Source organism: Musca autumnalis, unplaced genomic scaffold (assembly GCF_047663935.1).
Source record: "Musca autumnalis isolate F117 unplaced genomic scaffold, ASM4766393v1 scaffold_1, whole genome shotgun sequence".
Lineage (NCBI taxonomy): Eukaryota > Metazoa > Arthropoda > Insecta > Diptera > Muscidae > Musca > Musca autumnalis.
The window spans coordinates 32,060,612-32,073,007 of record NW_027411644.1 but is presented as its reverse complement, the minus strand read 5'-3'; positions in this window follow the sequence as shown (position 1 = coordinate 32,073,007).

Genomic DNA, 12,396 nt, shown 5'->3' with positions numbered 1-12,396 from the left:
TGAAAAATGTTCACTTCTCTTCGAACAAAAATGGCGCTGAATAGCTTTCTCTTTAGAAACTTTTTACAGGACAAATTTGGGCGAGTAAAAATGTTCAAAATGTTTAACATGTTTGCCGGCTTGTGATTGGCTGATACGCCGACTTTGACATTTGATCTAGTTTTTTGATGTTTCTGCCATATTTCCGTTCCCGTACATTTTGGCAAAATGTGTATTAGGGATACGTATTACCAAGCAAAAATCGATCTTTCGATCTTTTGATTCTTACTTAGAACTCAAGAATCGATCTTTCGATCTTTTGATTCTTACTTAGAACTCAAAAATCGATTTTTCGATTCTTACGTAGGAATCAAAAATCGATCTTCGATCCTTTGATTCTTACTTAGAACTCACTTGGATAAAATAATCGTTCGATCGAGATGACTCCTTAGTTGAAAATGTGAACGTTTTAATGTACAATGCTTCGCGTTTAACACTGCCGTACCGTTAGATTAACTTTGCTCATCAATACAACAAATAATATAATATTGTTGTCTTGCTCTTACCAATGTAATCTGTATATTTCATTTTCGTGGTACATCAAAAAGTCAAAACAGAATTGATCTTTCGATTCCCACTGCAAGAATCGAAAAATCATAATAGAAAATCGATCTTTCGATTCTCTATGAAGTAAAAACTCTATTCCGATTTTTACATTTCGTCAAATCAAAGAATCGAGGAATCGATTACTCGAAAATCGACTTGCGTATCCCTAATGTGTATGTGGAACTCATTTTCGACAGTTTGCTCTTTTGACACTTTTGTCATTAAAAAAAGTACTGGAACGAAGCTCATACTTACTTAGTTGGCCCATTACAGAACATTTGTTCCATAGACCGAACTATTGTATTCATACGCCTTTTTAGCGTGTTCATCATCGCTTTTCTCATGATATGGCCTAGCCAACGCAATCGTTGCATCTCGATACGTTTAACTATATTCATTTCTTTGTAAAGCTTATATAGCTCGTGGTTCATACGACGTTGATATTCACCGTCAACGCAAATCGGCCCGTAGATCTTTCGAAGAATTTTCCTCTCAAACACACCAAGCACTGTCTTATCTGCTTGCGCAAGTACCCATGCTTCGGAGCCATACATTAGCACGGGTAGTATCAGCGTTTTGTATAGTGTTATTTTTGTTTGACGAGATGTGGCTTTGTTTTTAAATTGCTTACTTAGACCATAGTAGCATCTGTTGGCCAATACAATTCTTCTTCTTATTTCACAACTGATGTTGTTTGTTGTGTTTATGGCAGTGCCGAGGTAGACGAAGTCTTTAACTACCTCAAAATTGTAGGTACCAACTTCCACAGTTGGTCCGAGCTCTATGGACGCTTTGCGCGTGGGCACCATCAATTTGGTCTTTTCGCCGTTTACCGCCAGACCCACTTTCGCAGATTCTGCTTCGACCTTCCTAAAGGTATCAGTTACATCCTTTACTGATCGTCCCATGATGTCTATGTCATCAGCATAGGTAAGTAACATGTGGCTATTGGTGTAAATTGTGCAATTTCTTTTGACATTTGCTTCTCGTATTGCCTTTTCCAGCAAAATGTTGAATAGGTCACACGAAAGGCTGTCTCCTTGTCTGAGACCTCTTTTGGTACAAAATTCTTCGGAGAGGTTCTTTCCAATTTTAACTGAGGACCTAGTATCAGTTAAAGTCATCTTACAAAGCCGGGTGCATCTTACAAAGCCGGATACCAAATTCAGACATTGCGTGGAATACCTTTGATCGGAGGGGACTGTCGAATGCTGCTTTACAAAAAATGTGAAATGTGTCGATCTGCATCTCTTGGGTCTTCTCTAGGATTTTCCGCAGGGTAAATATCTGGTCAATGGTGGACTTGCCAGGTCTAAAGCCACATTGGTATGGTCCAATTATTTCGTTGACCATTGGCTTTAGTCGTTCGCACAATATCCCTGACACTATCTTATAGGCAATAGGGAGAAGACTTATGCCCCTATAGTTGGAGCATACAGTCTTATCTCTTTTCTTGTGGACGGGATATAAGATGCTCAGGTTCCAATCGTCGGGTACCCGTTCTTCCTGCCAGATGGTGCTAACTAGCTGATGCATACACCTTATAAGCGCGTCGCCTCCGGTTTTAAACAGCTCGGCTGGTAAGCCATCGGCTCCTGCTGCTTTATTATTCTTCAGCTGGTTGATTGCTGTTTTTACCTCATCTTGGCCGGGCGGGATACATTCTATACCATCTTCTGGGATTGGATCTGTGGTATCATCGTTTTCGCTACTATTGGATACCAGCAGATTGGAGAAATGTTCCTTCCATATCCTGAGCACGCTATCTGTATCTGTTACCAGATTACCTTGCTGGTCTCTACAGGAGGATGTGCCTGTACCAAAGCCATCTGTTTGATGTTTCACTCTTTGGTAGAATTTTCGGACTTGATTCTGGCTCCTGTACATTTCGATTTTTTCACACTCCCGCTTTTCCATTTCTCTCTTTTTCTTGCGGAAAACACGTTTCTCTTCTCTCCTTTTCTCCCGATATCTCTCTCGTGCGCTACGCGTTGCTACTGATTGTAAAGTAGCTCTGTATGCAGCATTTTTTTCTTCGGTAGCAGCACGACACTCCTGGTCATACCATGAATTCTTTTGTGGAGGTCTCTGGAATCCAAGTATGGATTTTGCGGCTGTTTGCATGGAGTGGGCAATATGTTGCCATTGTGTTGTTATGTTATCGGGACAAGGAGTGCTCGCGTTAAGCAATTGGGCTAGTTGAGTGGAATATGCTATGACTATCTGTTGTGTTTGCAGCCTATCGATGTCCAACTTCCGCGTTGTGTCTGTTCGTGCTTTATTTGCAACGTTTACACGGGTACGTACCTTTGCTGCAACAAGGTAGTGGTCCGAATCAATGTTTGCGCCTCGGAACGATCGTACATCCAACACGCTGGATGAATGTCTTCCATCTATTACAACATGATCAATTTGGTTACTTGTTTTCTGATCTGGAGACAGCCAGGTGCCCTTATGAATGTCGAGATGATTAAATCTGGTACTTCTAACTGCCATGTTTTTTGCAGCTGCAAGGTCTATCAGCCTTATACTGTTGGGCCAAAGATATTCTCCTTTCCAATTTTGGCATTAAAAACGCCTAGAATGATTTTAATGTCATGGGCAGGGCAACGGTCATATGTTTCTTCTAAGCGCTCGTAAAATATATCTTTGGTCTGTTCGTCCTTTTCTTCAGTGGGAGCATGAGCGCAAATAAAGCTGATGTCGAAGAATTTAGCTTTTATTCGAATTGCAGGAAGTCTTTCATTCACTGGGGTGAAGCTGGATACCAGATGTTTTAGTCTCCGACTAACTACGAATCCGCAACCAAACTCATGCTTTACGTCATGGCAGCCATAATACAGTGCGTCACCTTTAGGGGTTGTTGTGACGCCTTTCCCAATCCATCGTATTTCCTGTATGGCAGTAATATCGGCCTTGTAATTTTCAAGTACGTCTGCCAATGCGAAGACTGCACCTTCTCTATAAAGAGTGCGAACATTCCAGGTCCAGATTCGCAGATCATGGTCCTTAAAACCTTTGCGGTGTTCGTCACCTTTAAAGGGGTTTGTTTTTCTTTTCTTTCGTTTTTTCATAGTAGGATGTTTTTTCTAGGGGAGGGTTACTAACCCGACGCCCAAACCCAAGTTTTTAACGTTCTTATGGGTGAACGCGCGGCACATGTTAGCTCACTACCTTTAACGGGTGTTAAAGGCAGTTCCCCAGGTGACACCACGGGGAGGCCAGTGTCCACTTGAGATGAAAGAGGGACCAAGATAAATCCTGGGCTTTGCCATGTTAAAGCCGGTCAAGACCGTTGCTTGGTGTCATTCATCCCCTACGTCACCCGGAACGAAGCTATATATATATATATACAGTTGAACCTCGATTATCCGTGAATCGATTATCCGGGAACCTCCATTATCCGTGATAGACAAGAAATGTTGGACTTTTTTCCATTTTTTCTATTTTTCGTTATAAACTTCATTACCCGGGAGTAAAAACACACTTTAAAATTAATCTGATTAAGCAAACAAAGGGTAAACAAACGAAAACTGGAAATTCTCCCTATTACACAATTTGTGTATTTATGGTATCACAAAAACCATGGGACAAAGTCAATACAGATGGATATGATGATGATGGTATTTATTTATCCTGCAAAAATTTGGTAGATTACCTTAACAAATTTCATACAAATTGCAGATTTTCATATTATTGTACAATATTATGTCATTTTTAATTAAAAATATATTCAAAAACTGCATAAAAGCATTACCTCCATTATCCGGGAAAATCGATTATCCGTAATGCCTCCGGTCCCGACCATAACGGATAATCGAGGTCCGACTGTGTATATATATATATATAAGGAACGAAGCTTATATATATTTTTTTTTTGCTTAAAAATTGTTAACTACTTAATTTTTTAATTACTTAATAATAATTTTAAGATTTTTTGTTATGCAGAATATGATTTTGTAGTAGTTTTGCGCATTGCGATGTTCATTGGCTTAAAAGCTTTAATCGCAATAAATGAGTAAATAAATAAAATATAGAAATACGAATTATAGTTGCGAACATCGCGGTAATTCACGAGACGGAAATTAGTTTTAGAGTGGAGTTGGAGTTAATTTCGAAATCCGAGCTGGATTTTGTGAAATCCAGTAGATTTTGGAACGCAAGTGTAAACTTACATACTCTGTCATAAGACAATCACTCTAGTGTGATTATTCCATTTGCTTTGCTCCAGTAAAAGAATAAATGAAAAAACAAACTAATTCAAATTCGTCTTGGTCGTTCTTTATTCTTTTACCCGAAATGAAGCCGCGCAATCAAGAAAAATCCATTGTCTTTCTACCCAAAATATATAGTTCATTCATAGTTCATTTGAACTAATTCCTTTTTCTGCAAGTAATCGGTAATCTTCAAGCGAGACAAGAGACAAGTTTTAGTTTAATAAAATACAACAGGAAAATGCAAGCAAATAAGAAAAGCGATTTCTTTTCGCAATTTAATAGGCATTTATTGTATTAAGTTTTAATTAAGTGATAAAAAGAAAGAAGAAATGTGAATTATTTCATTTGGGATATAAAAACTTTTATTGTGCCATCGTTTTCATTTTTCATGGATGGCGGTGAAGAAGCCGAACGAAAAAATTAAAACGAAAATCTAATAAAAATGGTCATTTGCCATTCAAAAAAATCTAATAAGAAAATATGGAACTGGTTGGTTGCCCGGCAGTGAGTTGTCGCCCTTTTTCTCAAAAAAGATACTCTGTATATACGGGTATTTATACATTAACGTTTGGTTTACATTCGGCGTCTTTTCGTGATTTCGAAGGCGTTTCGTGATTTCGCGCGGAATCAAGCAAAAATTATCATGATTTCGCATACAAAAATGAAATCATCTCATTTCGTGATTTCAGCGAAATCAACATCGAAATCACAGTACACATGATATACAACCCTGCTTTTGCCTGAAAAAGTACCAAAAGTTGCAACACTTTTCACGTATCACAATAAACAAGGTAGATGGTCAGTTGCTGCAACAAAAAAATTTATTATCAAAATTTGTAAGCAATGTGAAAAAATATGAAATTACTTTGTTAAAATGCTGTTTTCATTGTGTTCACGTACTTTTTGTGGTTATGTTAGAAAAAAGAGCGAATTTTCATAAATTGCTTCCCCATACAAATTTCTTAAAAAAGACGGGAACGGAAAAATGACGGAAATTGCAAAAACTCCAGCAGAAATGTCAAAATCAACGTTCAGCTATCGTAGTTAGATGCCAACGAACATGCTGCTAGTTTCTAATAGGCCAAAATTGTATGGCAGAAAACAGGAGAAGAGAGTGTTATTCGGCGATGTTATTGTTTAAAGAGAAGTGCAAGTCTTGCTAGATTTCGCAGTACGGGAAATCATTTTTAGCACTGAACGGGCAAACTACTTCAAGTAATAATATTTTGCAGGTTCTGAGCACAAATTTTATCTATCAAAATTTATTATTATGATGTCTCAACGATAAAATAATTCTTTTATTTGTTAGTACTATACACAATTAATACGATATATAGATAATTTTACAGTAATTTTCGAAATAAAGTTGTAAAGTTCTATATTGTATATTTTTGATGACTAATTAAATATACAACAACTTGTTTTGAAAATTCATGTTCGATCAGCTGCGCATATGCATCTACCTTGATAATTGTGATATGTTTGAAATCAACAAAAAAATAAGTATAAACACCGGGGTGTATTTCAGGATTTCGTAAAATCCAGTGGATTTTGGAGCGCAAGTGTAAACTTGGCATAAGACTGCAAGTTTCATGGTAGAATAAAGTAAAGGTAGGCCACAGCTAACAGCTGATTTCAATTTTTTTCTTTTTATGGCCTAATCTGTCAAAAGCAGGGTTGACATTTTGTAATGTTTTTGACATTATGCAATCATAAAGGTAGATGCATCGCTGACTTGTTCCAACAAAAAACTTCTGCTGTAACACTATATCTTAAAATTGAAAACAAGGACAAAAAATGTCTATTCGCATGGCAAAATAAAATTGTTGATTTTTTTAGCAAAACTGACGAATGAACGATTTATCAAATATTGATATTAATTTAAATTTGTTCCAAAAGTACGGGAATGTAAAAATTAAAATTTTTGTAAAAATTCTGCTGACATTTACATATCTGCAAATCGGATGCCACCAATCACGATGTCAGATTAGCCAAACTTGTCAAGTAGAAAATAAGTGAATGACATTTTTTCACTGTCATAAGTTTGGGAAGAACTTGTGCTATTTTTTCAACACTTTTCTAACAAGAAAATTCTGGAGCCTAGCTAAAGAAATGTTTTTACCAAGGCCTACAGAAGGTCAGCCATTCAGTGTTCTGTTAACAACTTTTGACAACAAACATAATAGATTGTTCATTATTGTGATTTGATTTCCTTTGTATTTTATGTCACAATAATGTATTTGACAGCAAACTAAATAGTCAGGGCTGAGTGTCCGACTGTATAGACTGTGGTTTTTACTCTATATGGCACTTTTAACATATAAAAAGTGAAGCTCTAAGTTCCATATGTTTTTGTAATACGGGATAACTATGTAGATACATCTACCATTATTATTGTACCATGCTATTTGACGTTTTAAGCCATGGCTGCAGGGTGGCATTTTTCAGTGATTTTCATACCTGGCCTACCTCTACTTTGTTCTACCATGGCAAGTTTCTTCGGCAAAAACTTGATTTGCTTATAGCAAAAAAATCAGTGAAAATATGCATTTATCAATATGTGGCATTTATTGGGTTGTTGGTTTATGAACTTTTTAATTGAGCATGATTCATACGGAGAATCTAGAGTTGAGACCAAGACATGTTATCATTGAATTGACGAGGAAAGATTCTTATGCACTGATGATCAGATGAATTAAATGATAATACAGATAAAGTTTCCTCTCCGGTTTGTTTTTTGGTTGTTGTTTTTTTATTTTACATTGCAGTAATTTTAATTTACTTATATTTATCTGTTCTTCAGTAGGTTTAATTGTTAGCAAAGGCCTTTTATAATACCCCGGTTACACTATTGAAGGTTAACCCACTGGGTGTAATAGATCCAGTGGGTTAATCTTTGCTGGTTACACTTAGCTTTTCGTGGATATAAACTGTCAGCTGATGTTTGTTTACGTATACATACAAAATAACTAATAAAGTCGTGTTTTACACTTTTACAATTTCTCGTATGAGATATCATCCCCACTTTGCTCATATTGGTATATTTTATACCCCGGTTACACTATTGAAGGTTAACCCACTGGGTTTAATAGATCCAGTGGGTTAATCTTTGCTGGTTACACTTAGCTTTTCGAGGATATAAACTGTCAGCTGTTGTTTGTTTACGTATACATACAAAATAACTAATAAAGTCGTGTGTTACACTTTTACAATTTCTCGTATGAGATATTGTCCCCTCTTTGCTCATATTGGTATATTTTACACACAGGGATACATTTTTGTATCATGGAATCAATCGCACTTTTTGTTAAAAAAGTGTCTAATGAAAAAAATAAATAATTTTATGATTTCCAAATAACTTTAGATTTATTAACTCCATAAAATCTCATGCGACCAATCGTAAACGTGTAAAACACGACAAACTATGTTGCAAAAACAGTTGCAACGTTTGGTACTTTTTGAGTAGAGTTGGATTTTTTTGCACATATACCGAATACAACACTGTATTTTTGGTGGATTTGTGCCGGATTTAAAATAAACCCAGTCATGAGAGGATTTAATTTTTGTATGGCAAATCTGGTCAGATTTGAGCAGATTAAGCAAATAAATCCTCATGAAGTGGGTTAACCCGGCAAAAAGCTGTAGTGTAACCGTGCTATTACACAAAGGGATACATTTTTGTATCATGGTATCAAGCGTACTTTTTGTTAAATGTAAAAAAATAAATAATTTTATGATTTTCAATTAAATTTAGATTTATTAACTCCATAAAATCTCATGCGACCAATCGTAAACGTGTAAAACACGACAAACGCTGTTGCAAAAACAGTTGCAACTTCTGGTACTTTTTGAGTAGAGTTGGATTTTTTTTGCACAAATACCGAATACAACACTGTATTTTTGGTGGATTTGTACCGGATTTAAAAAAAAAAACCCAGTCGTGAGAGGATTTAATTTTTGTATGGCAAATCTGGTCAGATTTGAACAGATTAAGCAATAAATCCTCATGAAGTGGGTTAACCCGGCAAAAAGCTGTAGTGTAACCGTGCTATAAGGTTTTTTTCAGTTTGGCAAATTTGTGGGGCAGAAAATATGGTCCCCCTTCTGTTAGGTTCAAGTGGTACATAATATGCTGTTTATATTAGAGCTTTTTGCGGGGTTAACCTTCATTATGAGGATTTGTTTGACGTATATGTAATGGAATTGACATTTAAAACCCAGTGGGCTTTTTAAATCCGGTTATATATAAACGTACTATAAGTGTCGACTGAGGAATATTGTACAACTCACATACATCTAAAGGCGCGGCTTCATTTGCACTCACGAGGTAAAATGCCATTTGGAGCTCCTCTTTCGTATATGGTTTACCATTATTATTACCATGATTGCTATTGCTGAGTCCAGAAAGATTGCTATCATCAGATTCCGAATGAGAGGAGGGAGAATGTGGAGGAGAACTTGGAATCAACATACCGTTTTGTATAACCCAATTGGTTATTTCTTCTCAGGTTTCCCTGAAATTAAACAAGTCTGAAAGTATCAGTTGGCTGTGCTGACGGAGATATGTATACCCTAATCCTCTGACCAAACTAATGTAACTCATTAAGTTCTGATTTCATAGAGAACTCGATATATTAAATTATGTTTAACTAAATTTGGAAGAAATTATTGAAGAAGTTTGAAAGTTATCTTGAAGCCATTTTTGCACGTACTGGCAGGATTTTTGGAGCTATTGGGTCATAATCCAAGGAAGTATGGACTTACTCCGGAAAACATGTACCGTTGTCATAGGCACAGTGAAAACAACCATCAACAAAAAGTTCCATATACATACATACACATAGCCCAGAAAGTCTGCGTTCACCTTACTACTTTTCGAAAACGATGCTAAAACTTTAATAAATAGGTAAATGAGATCAGTTTTTCTTTCATAAATATGTTATTGGCACTCTTTACTACCAGAATAAAAAGAAAAATTCCTGAAAATATATTATTATTACGAAGATAACGGTAAAAAGTGTTACAACTGCTAAATTAGAGCCCCAAAAAGTCTGCGTTCACTTTGTATGTTGCAATAATACCGTTAATTTTTTTGAATTTTTTTGCAGTTTTCTCCCATTTTTAATCAATATTGTCACAACTGGTCATTCTGTGAGGTCGTTTACACACTTAACTTAAAAAAGTAAAATATTTCAAGAATGGAAAACAAGGACAAAGAAATTGGCATCGATAAAAGGAAAATTCTAGGTAAATAATGGGAAAAGCTATCGAAATATTGGCGAAACTGTAGGTAGAACATATTAGTCTATACATAGAGTGATAATTAACTATAAAAAATCGGAATTTTGAAGTCAATGCCCAGATCTGGACGGTCAAAGCTCAGTTTTGGACGGTCAAAAATATTATCAGAACGGGAGGAGCGTAACATAACTAATATAGTTAAAACAAACAGTCCGATAATTACTTCAAAAATTTTTGAAAATGTGAAAATGGCATCCAATAAAAGTATTTGTGCACAAACCGCCAGAAAAATACTGCATAAAGCTGGATATCATGGTATAGTCGCACGGCGAAAGCCGTACATATCACTAGTGAACAGGCAGAAGCATATTGAATTTGCTAATGAATACATAAACAAGCCTCCAAGTATTCCGGAATCAAGTCATATTTTCGGCCGAAAGCATGTTCTATATGTTTGCAATGAAAGGACTTCAAACTGTTTGGAGAAAGATCGAACAGCGCTTGAAAAAACAAAATCTTGTTTTACACTGTAAAAACTGGCGAGGGTGCTGTTTTGGTTTGGGGTGTGTAGCAGCTTTTGGAGTGGGCCAACTTGTATTTATTAAATCGACAATGGACAAGTAGGGTTACCTAAACATCATGAAGCGCAATTAGAACCAAAGTGCAGAAGAACTACGAAATTTTGGTTGCAACAACATAACGTTTCAAAGCATACTGCTGAGACTGTAAGGTTTTGGCTCCTATATAATGCCCAGATCTGGGTTTTGACGTAAAAATTCCGGTTTGTGTATAGTTAACTATCGCTCTATGTATGGACTAATATGGTCTACCTACAGTTTCGCCAATATTTCGATAACTTTTTCCATAATTTATCTAGAATTTTCCTTTTATCGATGCCAATTTCTTTGCCCTTGTTTTCCATTCTTGAAATAACTTACTTTTTTAAATTAAGTATGCAAGCGACCTCACAGAATGACCAGTTGTGACAATATTGATTAAAAATGGGAGAAAACTTCAAAAAAATTAAAAAAAACTAACGGTATTCTTGGAACGTACAAAGTGAACGCAGACTTTTTGGGGCTTTAATTTAGCAGTTGTAACACTTTTCTTCCGTTATCTTCGCAATAATAATATATTTTCTGGAATTTTTCTTTTTATTCTGGTACTAAAGAGTGCCAATAACTTATTTATGAAAGAAAAACTGATCTCATTTACCTATTTATTAAAGTTTTAGCATCATTTTTGAAAAGTAGTAAGGTGAACGCAGACTTTCTGGGCTATGTGTATATCGGAGACGTGTCCTCAACTGCACTTTTCCCAAATTTTGTGTGGGAGGTACCAGAAGGGCGGGACCGATATATTCCATATTCGAACCTGACGTATGCCTAGAGGTAGTATTACCATATGCAAAGTTTAATTCGGTTACTCCCTTCGAGAGTTATCGTGCGCTCAAGTTTTGCGACAATTTTTTAACATTTGTAGAGGAGATGCCTGAAGAAATGGACCATCTTCGAACTTAAACCAAATCTGGACAAAATATTTCGATACCCAAAATTTGAACCGATTTGAATTGATCCGTTCGCCGGACAGCCGGACAGACGGACGGGCATTGCTAGATCTACTTAGAGCATAGCCGACCAAGAAGAGCGAGCGCTTAAATTGTTTATGTGTGGGTAAAATTACACTGACAGAACAGAACAGGGTGATGATTTTCATATTGAGTATTAAATGAAAAACACAGGAATTTTCAAATAGAAAAAATATATTGTTGTCGCGTTCGCTTTGTATGACCAAAATTAAAAATAATATACAGTGAATCACAGTCAAAAGTATCCACTTCAGTTTCTTTTATTAAAACTGCGATTGCTAAGAGTTAATTAATGACAGCGATTTCGTTCTTTTTTATATTTTTACATTAGGGTCTTAACTTAAATATAATAAAATAAAATTAACGAAATTCGGGTAAATTTAGATAAAAAAATAAAAATTGTTAAACAACATCGATTTCTACCTCACAGTGAAAATTATCCACTCTAAAAGTTTTACGAAGCAAAAAGGATTTCTTAGGGTTTTAGCACTTGGTATGACATCCTTTGTTATCCTTTATAGCTTTTAGGCTTTTTGGCAAATACATTTTCAAATTCTTCCCTCCACATATTTGCTGTACAACTGCAAAATCTTTTCAGTGTACCAAAAAAAAAAAAAAAACAAATAAAGCGGCATCAACCTGCTTGCATGACATTCAGTACAAGACTGAAGTAAAAAAATCAAAACATTTGCTCTCTTACTTTGCGTTCGGGTCGCGTGTGTGTGATTTGCCGAAAAACTTCGTAACCATATCAATACCAACGAA